Source organism: Uranotaenia lowii, chromosome 2 (assembly GCF_029784155.1).
Source record: "Uranotaenia lowii strain MFRU-FL chromosome 2, ASM2978415v1, whole genome shotgun sequence".
Taxonomy (NCBI): domain Eukaryota; kingdom Metazoa; phylum Arthropoda; class Insecta; order Diptera; family Culicidae; genus Uranotaenia; species Uranotaenia lowii.
The window spans coordinates 417,161,123-417,173,458 of NC_073692.1; the positions used below are offsets into that span (position 1 = coordinate 417,161,123).

The 12,336-nt window shown below is 32.8% G+C and overlaps 1 protein-coding gene across 3 annotated transcripts in view; it reads right to left on the minus strand.

Annotated features, from left to right (window-relative positions):
• Positions 1-11,135, minus strand: part of LOC129746079 (fibulin-1) — a 190,949-nt gene extending 179,814 nt beyond the window's left edge. For 2 of the 3 annotated variants that reach the window (XM_055739529.1, XM_055739528.1), the window contains exon 1: positions 10,833-11,135. The gene's annotated coding sequence lies outside the window, so the exon portion shown is untranslated. The remainder of the gene's footprint in view (positions 1-10,832) is intronic. The other variant, XM_055739527.1, reaches the window with a different exon arrangement.
• Between the last annotated feature and the right edge of the window lie 1,201 nt (positions 11,136-12,336).

The window sequence follows — 12,336 nt, forward strand, 5'->3', positions numbered from 1 at the left end:
AAATATGTCACCTTGAATCTATTTCCCTCGTTTGGCATTTTTCCTTTCTTCACTATTCATCCAAACCTATTAGAATTTTTCACCTGAAATCCTCTCCAGGGGCAGATATTATTTACACCTTTCTTCACGTGGTCGCTATCTGCAGGCTCTCTTAAAACCATTTAGGCCATTTAGGCGCTCTTTTCTTTTTCACTTCTCATTCTCTCTCACACTTTTTTTTTTTTTGAATCGACGTTTGTTCACACTACTTTTCACTCGGTCGATTCCCACTACATTTAAAAAACCGAAGCAAGCCGGGTTTTCCACTGAGCTCCTTCTTCCAGCCATTTCTTTCCTTTCTAGCTGTCCCTCTTCCCTACGTGGGAAAAATTACTTCACTTCGCTAAATAACCAAAGTTCACTTTTCACAATTTCAAATCAAAAACATTCTTTTCGAACCAAATAGACCACTGTTTTCTCATACTCAAGCTCTTTTCATGAGGAGATTGGCAATAATAATATTCAATTTGTTGAATTAAAATCCCCAAAAATAATAATAATCACCTACTACCCCGCCTATCATCGCCTAGTATCATATCATATGTAGAATAATCACGTTTTATAAGCCTTTGTAAACTTGCTGATAAGTCGCACAAACGCATTTTATCTATATATATAAAAATGAATGTTTGTCTGTCTGTCTGTTACCTATAGACTCGGAAACTACTGAACCGATCATCGTGAAACTTGGCATCTAAGGGTTTTTGATGCCGGGGATGGTTTCTATGATAGTTACAAACCGCTCCGACTTAAGGGAGAGGGGGCTTCCATACAAAACATGTAGTTTTTCGAAACAAATTAAAGTCATGACATCCATTTTCTCAAGGTTTTTTTCCCTTTGGGCGGTTTGTTTTTCGTCTCCATGGTCGAGGCGTCGCAAACATACGTCGCGAGAGGATAGTAACCATGGCATAGCATACTGATCAGTGGGAATATTTTGGCGCGTATTTCTCAACCAAGCATATTTTTAATGCAAGGGGTGGCGATATGAAGCCTTGATGTGATTTTTTTTCTACTTGATTCTTAGCTCATTTGTACAGCACATGATTATGAATGACGCCTAGACGTTATCCTGATTGACATTTTGCCGATCGAATAAAACATACACATTTTTTTTGCCAAAATCTGAAATTGAAAAGTCATGGCATCCATTTTTAGAGATTTTCTTTTCTTTGAAGGGTTTGTTTTTCGTCTCTATGGTCAAGCAAATGTCGTCGCAAGTGGATAGTAACCAAAGCTGTTCGTTGATCGCTGGAAAAATTAAACAATTAGGCGCCTGTTTCTCAACCATGTACATATCTATATTTCTTATGCACGTGGGGGCGATATGCAACCTAGATGTGCTTTTCTTGCCTAATTGTACACAGCACGTGGAAATAAAAATATATATTTAGTTCTGATGCTAATGAAATAATGGTATGACACTTTGCGGACAATTGAAAAAAAAAACACTGAATTAAAAGAATTTACATACAATTTTTTAACCCAAGGTTATTTTTGAATCATATTGAAAACAGAAATATGAATAAGCTATCTACATAGGTAGATCGGAAACATTTCGTTGATCATGTAAAAATGTACTTAACTGAAAAAGAAGATAAAAAAATCTGATCCGACACATGAACTGATCAAGAGCCTTTTCTTAAAATTAGATAAGATAGGACTGACGTGTTCATAAGTGAAAGGTATCAGTGAAATAAACTGATTTTTATTGACCAAAAGTGAAGTAATTCATGTTTCGAAAGAATTTTCATTAAAGTAGCACTAGAGCATATTCAAAGGTTCAACTTTTCTCTGTTCCAAAAAAAATATAAAATTATGTTTTCTTCTAAAAATTGTTACTTCAGCCCAAATACACAACAGAAACGAATTTAGAAATGAAAATGGGAGCTTTTAATTTTAAATAATTCTGAAAAAAACATCGTACTTTTTGCTTACATACCAATTTAAGTACGTACTTAACATGAAAAGTGTTTTTGTGTTACATGGCTGCATAAAAGAGACTTTTGGTCCGCTTCTTTTTTGAAAAGTGAGACTTTAAAACTCATGTTCAATTGGAAGCAAATTTTTTATGAGAAATTTTAAGTATACTTTGAAAGTGTTCAAAACAATATCCCCTCCTGTCAACTTACACGATGGGGCAAGGGCAAACGTCGAACTTTTAAGAAATTCATCTTTAAAATGATTCAATATGTTGAAAAGACCAGAAGGGGTATTCCGAAAGTTGAAACTGAAGCGGATATTAAAAATTCTTAAATGTCTTTGTAAATGAAAGTCATTTTCTTTGAACAGCATTCGTTAAAAGTGGAATAACAAACATAAATTTATACTGCTAGAATACTGCAGATATATAAATGAAACTTGATTAAACAAACAAACAGATAAACGTATTAAATCCATTTTAAAGCCATTACTCTGACGCATCTGAAAATAAGCTTTGCATCTACACTTGCCCCAATATACGGGACAACGTTAACTTAGAAATTTGTTTTTGCCAACTTTTTTGAATATTTGACTTTCAAAGAGAAAATAAAAAAACCGCGGAGAATTTATTTAGTGATGCAACTGATATTTTTTGCCTTAATAAATTAATGTTTTCAGATTTTTATCGCCGTCATAACTATGTTATAATATTTTAATGGCATTTCGGCGAGATGAACTCTAGAAGAATGAAATCGAAAGATAGGAAATGATAGGTGGATAGTGAAAGCTAGGGCGCTTTTGGAGAAGAAACATTGAAAGGTGGTTTTTTGAAAATGTAAGTCTAGGGCATGTGGGAGAAAGCTCAAACTAATCGGTTGAATCTTTGCTCGGCAACGGTTAATTCTGTATGGGAGGCGAAGCAATCGCAGCTCGCATACAGAATCAACCCGATGGATTAGATGTGTTACAGTCCAAATAGTAGTAGAGTACAAATTTCAGACCTTGAAAAACAAGTTTAGAGATCAAGCTTCAGTAAGTAATATATACCATATTTGAATTGCAAATCTGAACTCCAGCTGCAGCTCTCATCTCAAAGTTGTTGGTTCTAAACCATGATGAGGTTTGATTAAAAAAAAAATGCTTACAAATATCTAAATTTGAATAAATTTTTACAAATAACATTTATTTTTGCAAGGTGTAGCAATGCACACCGGGTCAGCTAGTCTTTTATAATAAAGGAGTTCAGGAACAACGAAAAAAAGTGGCCCATGATTCCCCACTCTCCCATACAAAATAAGAACCACGCAAAATTATTCTATTCAAAAACATTTGGCACTTAGTATCAAATTGTGCCTCAGTTTTAAATTTGTTATAAGCTTTCACGAAACAATTTATATTTTAACACTGAGCACTGCCAAAATCAAAGAACGACTCAAATTAAACATTTCAAGTGAATTGATCAGAAGTCTTGATAGCGGGTGTTAATTGCATGGCGTGCTACTAATAGGTCAACTTTCATGTTGCACAAATCAATTACTTTTATATCACGGCTGTTCAACGTTAGGGTGAGTAGCTGGTTTTTTTATTTGCAATTTTTTATGGTTTTTCTGTAAAAAGACATACAACTGTTATTTTTTCAAACTCAAAAATAGAATTCTTCCGCAGGTCTTTGCATTTATAGAAAACCAATTCGACATTTTTTCAAATGTTAACACTTAATCTCTGAATATGATTTAGGCAGCTCAGTACAACTATTCAAAACGAAGAGCATACAAAGAGTTTTCCTAGATATTCGGTTATCGTTTTTTAGATTACAAAGTATTGCCTCTTACCCCCGAAGAATCTGTTTTAACTCTTAAACACCTAAATCAAAATACTATCAATGAATCCACCTAACATTATTTATTCATGTTCAAAAACGTTCAAGAGCTCATAACTTGGTCAAGGTTCCGACATCCTCTTACATCGGTTCTGCTGTTCCGAGCTACATAGTAAAGTAAAGGGCCAAAAGTTTCCTACCCCTCTAATTGAAGGAAAAAGGTCATAAATGCATTCCTAGCATGCCGGATGCAATGTTTCCTGTCCGATGCGGCACAACGGCACACAGGCACACACCTACCCTAGTAGCAACCGGCTACAATTCAAGCGAGAGTTCTGTGTTAGTAGATGGTAGCAAACTATCGAGAATCACAAAACCAACAAAAGAGAATTGCAATATTGCACTTGGCCTGTAATAGATTTATCGTTGCTCAGCGGAACTTTTTCCCCCTATTTTCTTTTCTACTAATATCGCTCACTCACACCCGGCCCAAAAAGGATCCGAAAAATTTAGTCAATAAAAAAAACTTTCGGGAGGTTCGTGACGCCAGCTGATTCGAAGCGCAAGAGCTTTTTTGCGATGCTCCTACCGATATCGCTTTCCAGGAACGAACCAGCAAGCAAGTAATTATTATAGGGATGTTTGTTTGCTCCAGTTTTTTGGGCGTGAGTTTAATGAAGGGTCGATTTCTGGTTTCTCTAATGGGCTATTAAATTTCTGTGATTTTTCCGTTGATCGTCTAAAATAACCTTGAGAACAGGATTCCATCATTAATCATCGATCGAATTAAAATATCAAACAACACTTGATAAAAACAATCCAGTATTTTTCCTAGAATTTTCATCCTTACGAGAGATGCATCCCTTAAAAAATCATTTTAGATTAAAATGGCAGTTGTATTTAAACTTCTTAAGTATTCCTGAATAGAAAAATTGTACAAAGGAACAAAATTCAATTTTTTCAAAGATGCAATGATTTTGATAAATAATTTTGAAAAATTTGGAAGCACTGAATCGAAAAATTGTAATTTGTTACCAGAACAACTTTCGAAAATATGTAGGTTCACAATTCATTCAGGTAACTTTAATTATTTTTCGTCACTCCGATTTTTCTGAAAATCCTTAAAGGGGGAATAAATAATGTTTAAGGAATTTTAAATAATTTAAAAAAAATCTTCGAAAATATAAACAGTTGAAAGAGCGAAAGCCAAACTGTAGAAGATGGAAATTATATCACCAGTTATTTACTATTTTTTTCAAATTTTCGATCTAAATTAACACGATTTTACAAGTTTACAAGTTTTTTGAATGCAAGTTCTTGTCCAATTTTTTTTTTCAATTTGTTGAATGTTTCAACTCCAAGTGACAAAAGAAGGATTTCAAATTTGTTATAGATACAAAAATCGCAAAAAATCAGATGACTTAAGACCTAACAGTGGGGCTTATTCTGCGACTCGAGTGACGTGACTCAAGAAATTTCACTTCTACGTCCTGACTCCAGTAAATGCTTCAGAAAAGAAATTTGTGTATCGATGAGCTCTGAAGACCAAAAACAGCTCATCCGAACGAAAATTTCGAGGCTAGAGAGGCTATTTAAGCCAGCTAAACTATATGAAATTTCGTAAGTCACGTCACTCGCGTCGCAGAATAAGTCCCAGTTTAAAGTGAATTGAGAGAATATTTTCAACTAATAGTATTAAATAAATCAACCACTTAAAAATTGTTAAAAATATAGTTGATGTTGAAATTTTGTACTCTTTTTTATCCTTTTGATCGAAAATGATCAATGGAAGACATTAAGTTCAGTTCGTGAATTATTGACAAAAAAGAACAATCTTGAATTTTCGCTTGAAAACTCAAATTCGACCACATTTTTAAATACATGAATTCCTCCAAAAATGCTAACTTATGCAATCAAACATAAAGAAAAGGTTGAAATTTATTTTTTGTTTTATATACAACACTTTTCCAGTATGAATACCTCCAGAAACCATCAAAAAGGATGAAAGACATTCAACAAAGATATTTCATTTTGATATCTAGGTGGATTCTTTAAAATTTGGGCTTAAATGTAAGACGAAAGTCCAATTTGTTTCCTAGTCCCAAATATCTGTTCATGAAGTCTTCACACTGACTTTGCTCAAAATATAAATAACAATTTTTTATGAAAAACGGGAGACATTTTTTGTCATAACAAAACCCTACATAATTACTTCAGATTATCCTGCACAAATTTATGTAAAAGATTGATTTTTTTATGTAAATAAATCACGCTGAACATTGAAACACTCTTCAATCAATTACTAAGATGATTTCTTGTCTTGACACAATCAGTGATGCTAAGTTTTATTATATTTTTCAAGTGAAACAATAATCACTCTGTTTGTGACATTCCATCTCTTTTCACTCAATTTGTATCACTTTGATGTTTTCTTCAAAGTTTTAGCCAGGGAAACTTCCTATTAGATCATACTGTCCACACATGGAGTTGGATTAACGCTAAAGACTAGGATAAACGTTTTCAGAGTGATTAGTATGATTCTGTCGTTGAAAAAAGCCATTAAAAAGGTAAAAAAAATCTAGAAAAAAAATGTTCTAGAGCCCCCGGCCCCGATGGATTATTTCAAGTTTTGGGCTCAAATGAAAGGGGACAGTCCCAGCTTTCGAATGGCCCAAAAACAAAGCGATGCTAATTTTCAAAAAAATAAAGTTTCCTCAAAGAGACACTTTTTGTTCTTTTTTTCTTAGCAGAATTTAAGGAAATTTAACAAAATGAATTATGAAAGAACAGTTTTATATCAACTCATAAAGTTTGCATGTGATTAGATCAATTTGAGTTTAGTAGCCCACAATTTTAGAAAATAAAAATAAAAACATTAATATAAAATAAATTTTATTGTCAAATGACTTGATTGAAATGTAGATAAATGGTATACCTTTTTTATTTTATTTTGAAGGGCGGGGGGTTGTTGCAAAACAAAGGACAATTAGCCGGTTAAGGTCTTACTGACCCAGATTATTGTTTTGGCAAAAAAAAATCAATACTTCGGGACCGATTTTCAGAAACTGTACCATGTCAATCAGATACTTTTTAACAAATTTAAATATGTTTTTTATGGTCTTCAGAAACCGATTTTAAAGTAAAAAGTCCTTCAAAAATGAGTGTTTTGCAACAAACTCAACTCGTTTTGCTGAAGTTACATTGAAAAACTTTTTATAGATATGATTTAAGTAGATTAAGAGCCCATAATAATACAATAGAAGTGCTTGATTTTACAGACCACAGCTGGTTGTTTGAAAAGTTCCTGGAAAGTTTTTAATTATGGTTTTATAACTATACTTGAAATTGTGATTGAAAGAATTGCTTTTCTGTTCAATTACATTAATTTAAAATCGAAAGTGATAAATTCATTTTTTTTAAACTGATAGGGTGACCAATAGACTGCTGCAAAACATAACTTTATGATTCCATATGTTTTTTCAATGTTTTTGGGTCACCAAGTGTAAATGTAAAATTTGAGATGATTTGGTTGATTCCTGAATTAGCGCAACGTGTTTTAATTTTGTATTGAAATTTGTATGGATGAAGAAATTTTTGCTTATTAAATCATCCAGAAAGTTCAAATAAGCTTGAAATGAAGTTTGTCTTCTACTATTAGTGTTGCTTATTATCAAGCTAAATTTTTTGATAAAATGGAAAGAAGTTAAGTATTTAATAAAAAAAAGTTATAACCATTTCAAAATAAAAAATTAAAGTTATTTAAAAATGGCAGGTTTTGCTGGCCAGAGCTTTCACAAATTTCAAGAAAAGTTTTTGTCAAGGATTAATAAACCATCAAATTTTTTGGCTATGCATAGCAGTTTTTTGCGATTTTTTATTTTCATGCCACGGTTAAACAGCTTTTTAATACACAGTCAAAAACGCTTTAATTAAAAAAAAACATAATTTAAAAAAATAATTTGGCGTAATATTGAATAGCTTTTCTGGAGTATAAGTTAGATTTATGGTTTGCTTACATGAAATCTACTGCAAGAATCAAGGAATATCAAAAATCAAAGATACATTTTTGAAAAATTTGAAAAATTCTGTTATTTCATTTCAAATTTCCATACAAAATTGAAACTCCATGCGCTAATTCAGGACTGAATGAATCGTTTCTAAAATTTTCATTGCCATTTGTGGCAGTAAAAACAACCAAAAACAATTATAAGAGGTGAAGAAATGTATAAATTTGTAATTTTCATACAAAGCTTACAGCGGTCTAGTGATCAATTTGAGTTCTAAATCGTAGAATTTTAACAAGTTAAAGACCAAATGTGAGGTATATAGATTTTCGCTATACGCTTTTCTTTACACTGCGCACAACTACTCTAAAACTTAAAATTTATTAAAAAATAATATTATTACAAATGGCAAACGATCCTTTGCTTAACTAAAGCATATCTCTGCATATTTGGTCCATTTTATGTCGGAATAAGGCACGGCGTATTCCAGAAATCTCTCATTGTGTGTTTTTAGCGGTCCAAAATGTGATGAAAAAAAACTGACATTCAATTTATTTATTACCAATTTTGAGATGTTTTCAAAAAATTTATTTATCAGCCAAGTTTCATGAATATTAGTTATAATTCAGTAAAAAGAATGGTTTTCAAAAATAGAATCTCTGAATTTTCAGTTTTTCTTAAATATTCTTTCATGGCGTATGATACTGGAAACTAAAAACTTGTTTTAGTTTAAATGACTCTTTAAACCAGCTCAATCACCTGACAAAGTGAATGTTATCGATGGATTCGTTTAATTTAAATTCAACCACTACATGTGTTATTGAGCTGTTTTGTTATACTATTTACATTAAACTGAGTCAATTTGGAGTCATTTTTTAACTTCTTAAACACTAGTGTCTATAAAGCTTCGTATTGGTTCAAAACTCATCCATGAATTTTTAAGTAACGTTTACATGAGTAAATTTAAACTTTTAGGTTGGTATGGAAAAATTGAATATTTTGTACTGAAAAATCAACATCATTCTTGTTTCTTCAGTGGAACCGAGCCTGCTTATGGTTTTGATACCAATTAATAAATTTTCAAAAGGAACAACTTTGTCGGAGACATTAACTTTGTATCTTATTAGGCAAAAAAGTTATTAGCTTTTTAACAGGAGTATGTCTTTTGGCACTGAATAATAATAAATTCAGTTGACATCACTGCTGGGGACATCACAGCTACTTTTCAAGCAATACTTCGCGAGGCAACAGCAGTGACGTCAATTGACTTCTTTCGTTTTTCAATGCCAAATGGCATAGCCTTGTTAAACAACTTATAACTTTTTTGCCTAATAAGATACGAAGTTACGGTCTTTGACAAAGTTGTTCAACGGAAAATTTCTTTAAGAGATTTATAAATTGGCACGTAACCCATAAACGTTCTTGGTTCCACAGAAGAAACAAAAATGATGTTCATTCTTCAGTACAAAATATTCAATTTTCCCATACAAACCTAAAAGCTCAAATTTACTCATGTAAACGTCACTTAAAAATTCTACAAAAAATCATGGATGAGTTTTGAACCAGAAAAAAGCTTTTTAGACGCCAGCGATTGTGAAATTCAAAAATGACCCGCAATCGACTCAGTCTAATACTACATGCATGTCAAACTCTTTGGGTTGTGCCGGCCGCATACAAATTTTATGTGGGCTAACAGGCTGCAGCCAAAATAAGTTGAAAAATGCATTTTTCATTAAATTTACAATATTAAAGATATTAATGCAGTCATATTTAAAAGATATTATTGCAGTCATTAAAATTTTTTTTCTACCGAAAATTTTGAGCCTTGGATATAAGTTTGATAGAAACAGACACGAATGATAGAAACATTAACGTCAAGGAAAAGTTTTTGCTTTACACATACACTGTTTAATTATGTTCTATGACTTTCTTGGAAATTTTGAGCAATAGCAGATTTCTCAAAACAACTGCGCTAGTAGAAAAAAATCACTTTATTTTATTGAGCTTAAAAAAACTGATCTATATAATCAATCAAATTATGCTTTTTTATAAAGGTAATAAAATTACCTGTTTTTTTTCTCGATCACAACCGATTTTTTTTCAAAAATTCTTACTCTTAATTCTCAAAATATCTCCAATATTTGACCTAATTTTATGAAGTTTTTACCTACTTCACATCGACAAAATGGTAATTTTAAGTTCATGATATAATCATATTCGTGAGACTAAAAACTAATAATTTCTTGAAGCTCATGGATTTGTTCGAGTTATAAAAAAAAAATCGAAAATCTCAACTGAATGGGACTCACAAACTCCATTTAACGTGTGGCCGAAAATATACACTCGAATGCATCGAGTCAGAAATTCCCGATTTCTTCAAGAAATTTCCGACTTGTCCTCGCATTTTCCAGATGGATTTTAAAGGTGGAATTTTTCCCCTGGTTTTCGATTTCCCCTAATGCGTGACCACATTGATATTGAAGGTTGAAGAAAGTCTCATGATACACACAGCTTTTACTGTTTATTCGGACACCCAAAACATCCAATGGCACAAACAGAAATATCAGGCTTTCAAATAGTTCCATTATTCCACAAATCTTTTACAAGATTCTATTATAATTGATTTAAGATTCTAATTCAGATTTTAATTTTCTTATATAAACAATGTTCAAGTAGTTTTTTTTAGTTTTTAACTTTTTTAATGAAATAATCAAATGGTATGTAAAGTACTTAGTTTCAAACTATGTGAACTTCGAAATAATAGCTGCTTTAACCATTTGCTTTATTACTGAAATGACGTCAACCGAAGATTGGATAAAGAAAACTTGTGTTCAAACAAGACAACATTCCAACTATTTCTATGGCACCATTTTAATTTTTTTTTTCCCTAGTTTGATTGAATCTTTAGTTGAAGTGGTTCAACACGACGATCTTCATAAAATGGTAAAAAAAAAATTACAATCCAAAACGGCATCAGAATCAGAAAAGTGGAACATCACAAGCTAGACGTGGTTCAATATTTCACTTTCAACAACTTTTTTGATTACTTTTCACCGAACTAACCGGACGTTGCGTGTTCTCACATGGACCATTTAATTCTTCTCTTCATTCACATTGGACCTTCCTTTTTTTCACAGTGCCCACAGCATTTACTCAGAACTTTTTTTTCTCCCGCCTCGGTTGTTAAGAAGTTTGGTGGAGTGGTCAATAAAATCTTGAACACTTTAAAAATGGAATTTTTCTTAATACCACTCGAATGTCTCACTTTGCTTATTCACAAAAATTCTTCCAAGACGGTAACCTCCCGGGATCGGTTCTTATCGCGACGATCGTTCCACCGGTACTGATCCCTCTATCACGAGATCCGCGTCATTGCTTCTAACTGGCGAAGCCAAGAGTCAACTCTGAAGCAGCTGCAAAGACCCAGAGCAGCCGCGTTTCATTTTATAGCAATTGTTTGCATAATGATAATTTCGAAAGAAGCAGCGACGCATTTCTAAGCGGTGGAAATCTTCCTCAAATATGTGCATAAACTTTTTTTTTGTACTTCATTCGACTCACCTTCTGCTTCGAGTTCTTTACGTTAGGCGCAAACTTTGAAAGGCAAATTTTCAATGGCTGTTAGAAATACTAACCTAGGACGATCTTCGCTTTCGCTAGGCAGAGTTGAATCTTGAACTGCGGAATTAAAATTGAAAAGACTTAATTCAGGCTCCTAGTTCAGAACCTATGCATGATTCTAGAATTCAAAACTAAAATGTTACAATAATATAAATAGATCGTTTTGATTTCAGATTTTCAATCAGCATCTGTTGATTAAATAAGGACACCTCTCTGCGACAGGCGGATATTTTTAGCTTTCAATATTGTCATTCACACCGCTTGCGAGGTATTGATTATTTCAAATATAAATAAATGTAGCATCAATGCCAAACCCAGTTATTCTCAACCATCTGGCCATGAAAGTGACTGTTGACCTATTTTAGGTGAGAAAATGGAACAATCGCAAGTTAATTATGTATGCAATTTCAATGTTAGCCGGAGAAGGAATGACTGTAGGATTTCATCCTAGGAATCAATGATAGCCTCCTGATGGCAGCTTTCCGGTGTTCAACGAATCCATACATACATAGGAAAGTTCAGAAAACAAATCTGTAAATCATATTGCTAGAAGCTATACCTACATTCATAAGTGTTTGAAAATAACGAATCAAACGATGGCGGCAAAATGTCCCGGAATCGATCGCTGACGTCGGTTGACAAATGGGAAGGAGCTTGTCGTAAGTAGTTCTACTGAATGAGTAAACCTAAACGTGCATTTTTATGCATGGAGAAACACTTCGGGATTAGCAAAACAAAACACCGAGTGTTGATTGGAAGCTTGGGACGCAAACCTCAATTTCTACGTCTTACAGTAATATTCTAGGAATAGTTTTGGTGATAATTTCCTTAACTGTAACCACATTGAGACGTCTTCCATGAACCATGAACCTATTGGTAGAAATTTGATTTTTTACATATTCAAGAGTGCTCCACATATTAACGGATCTC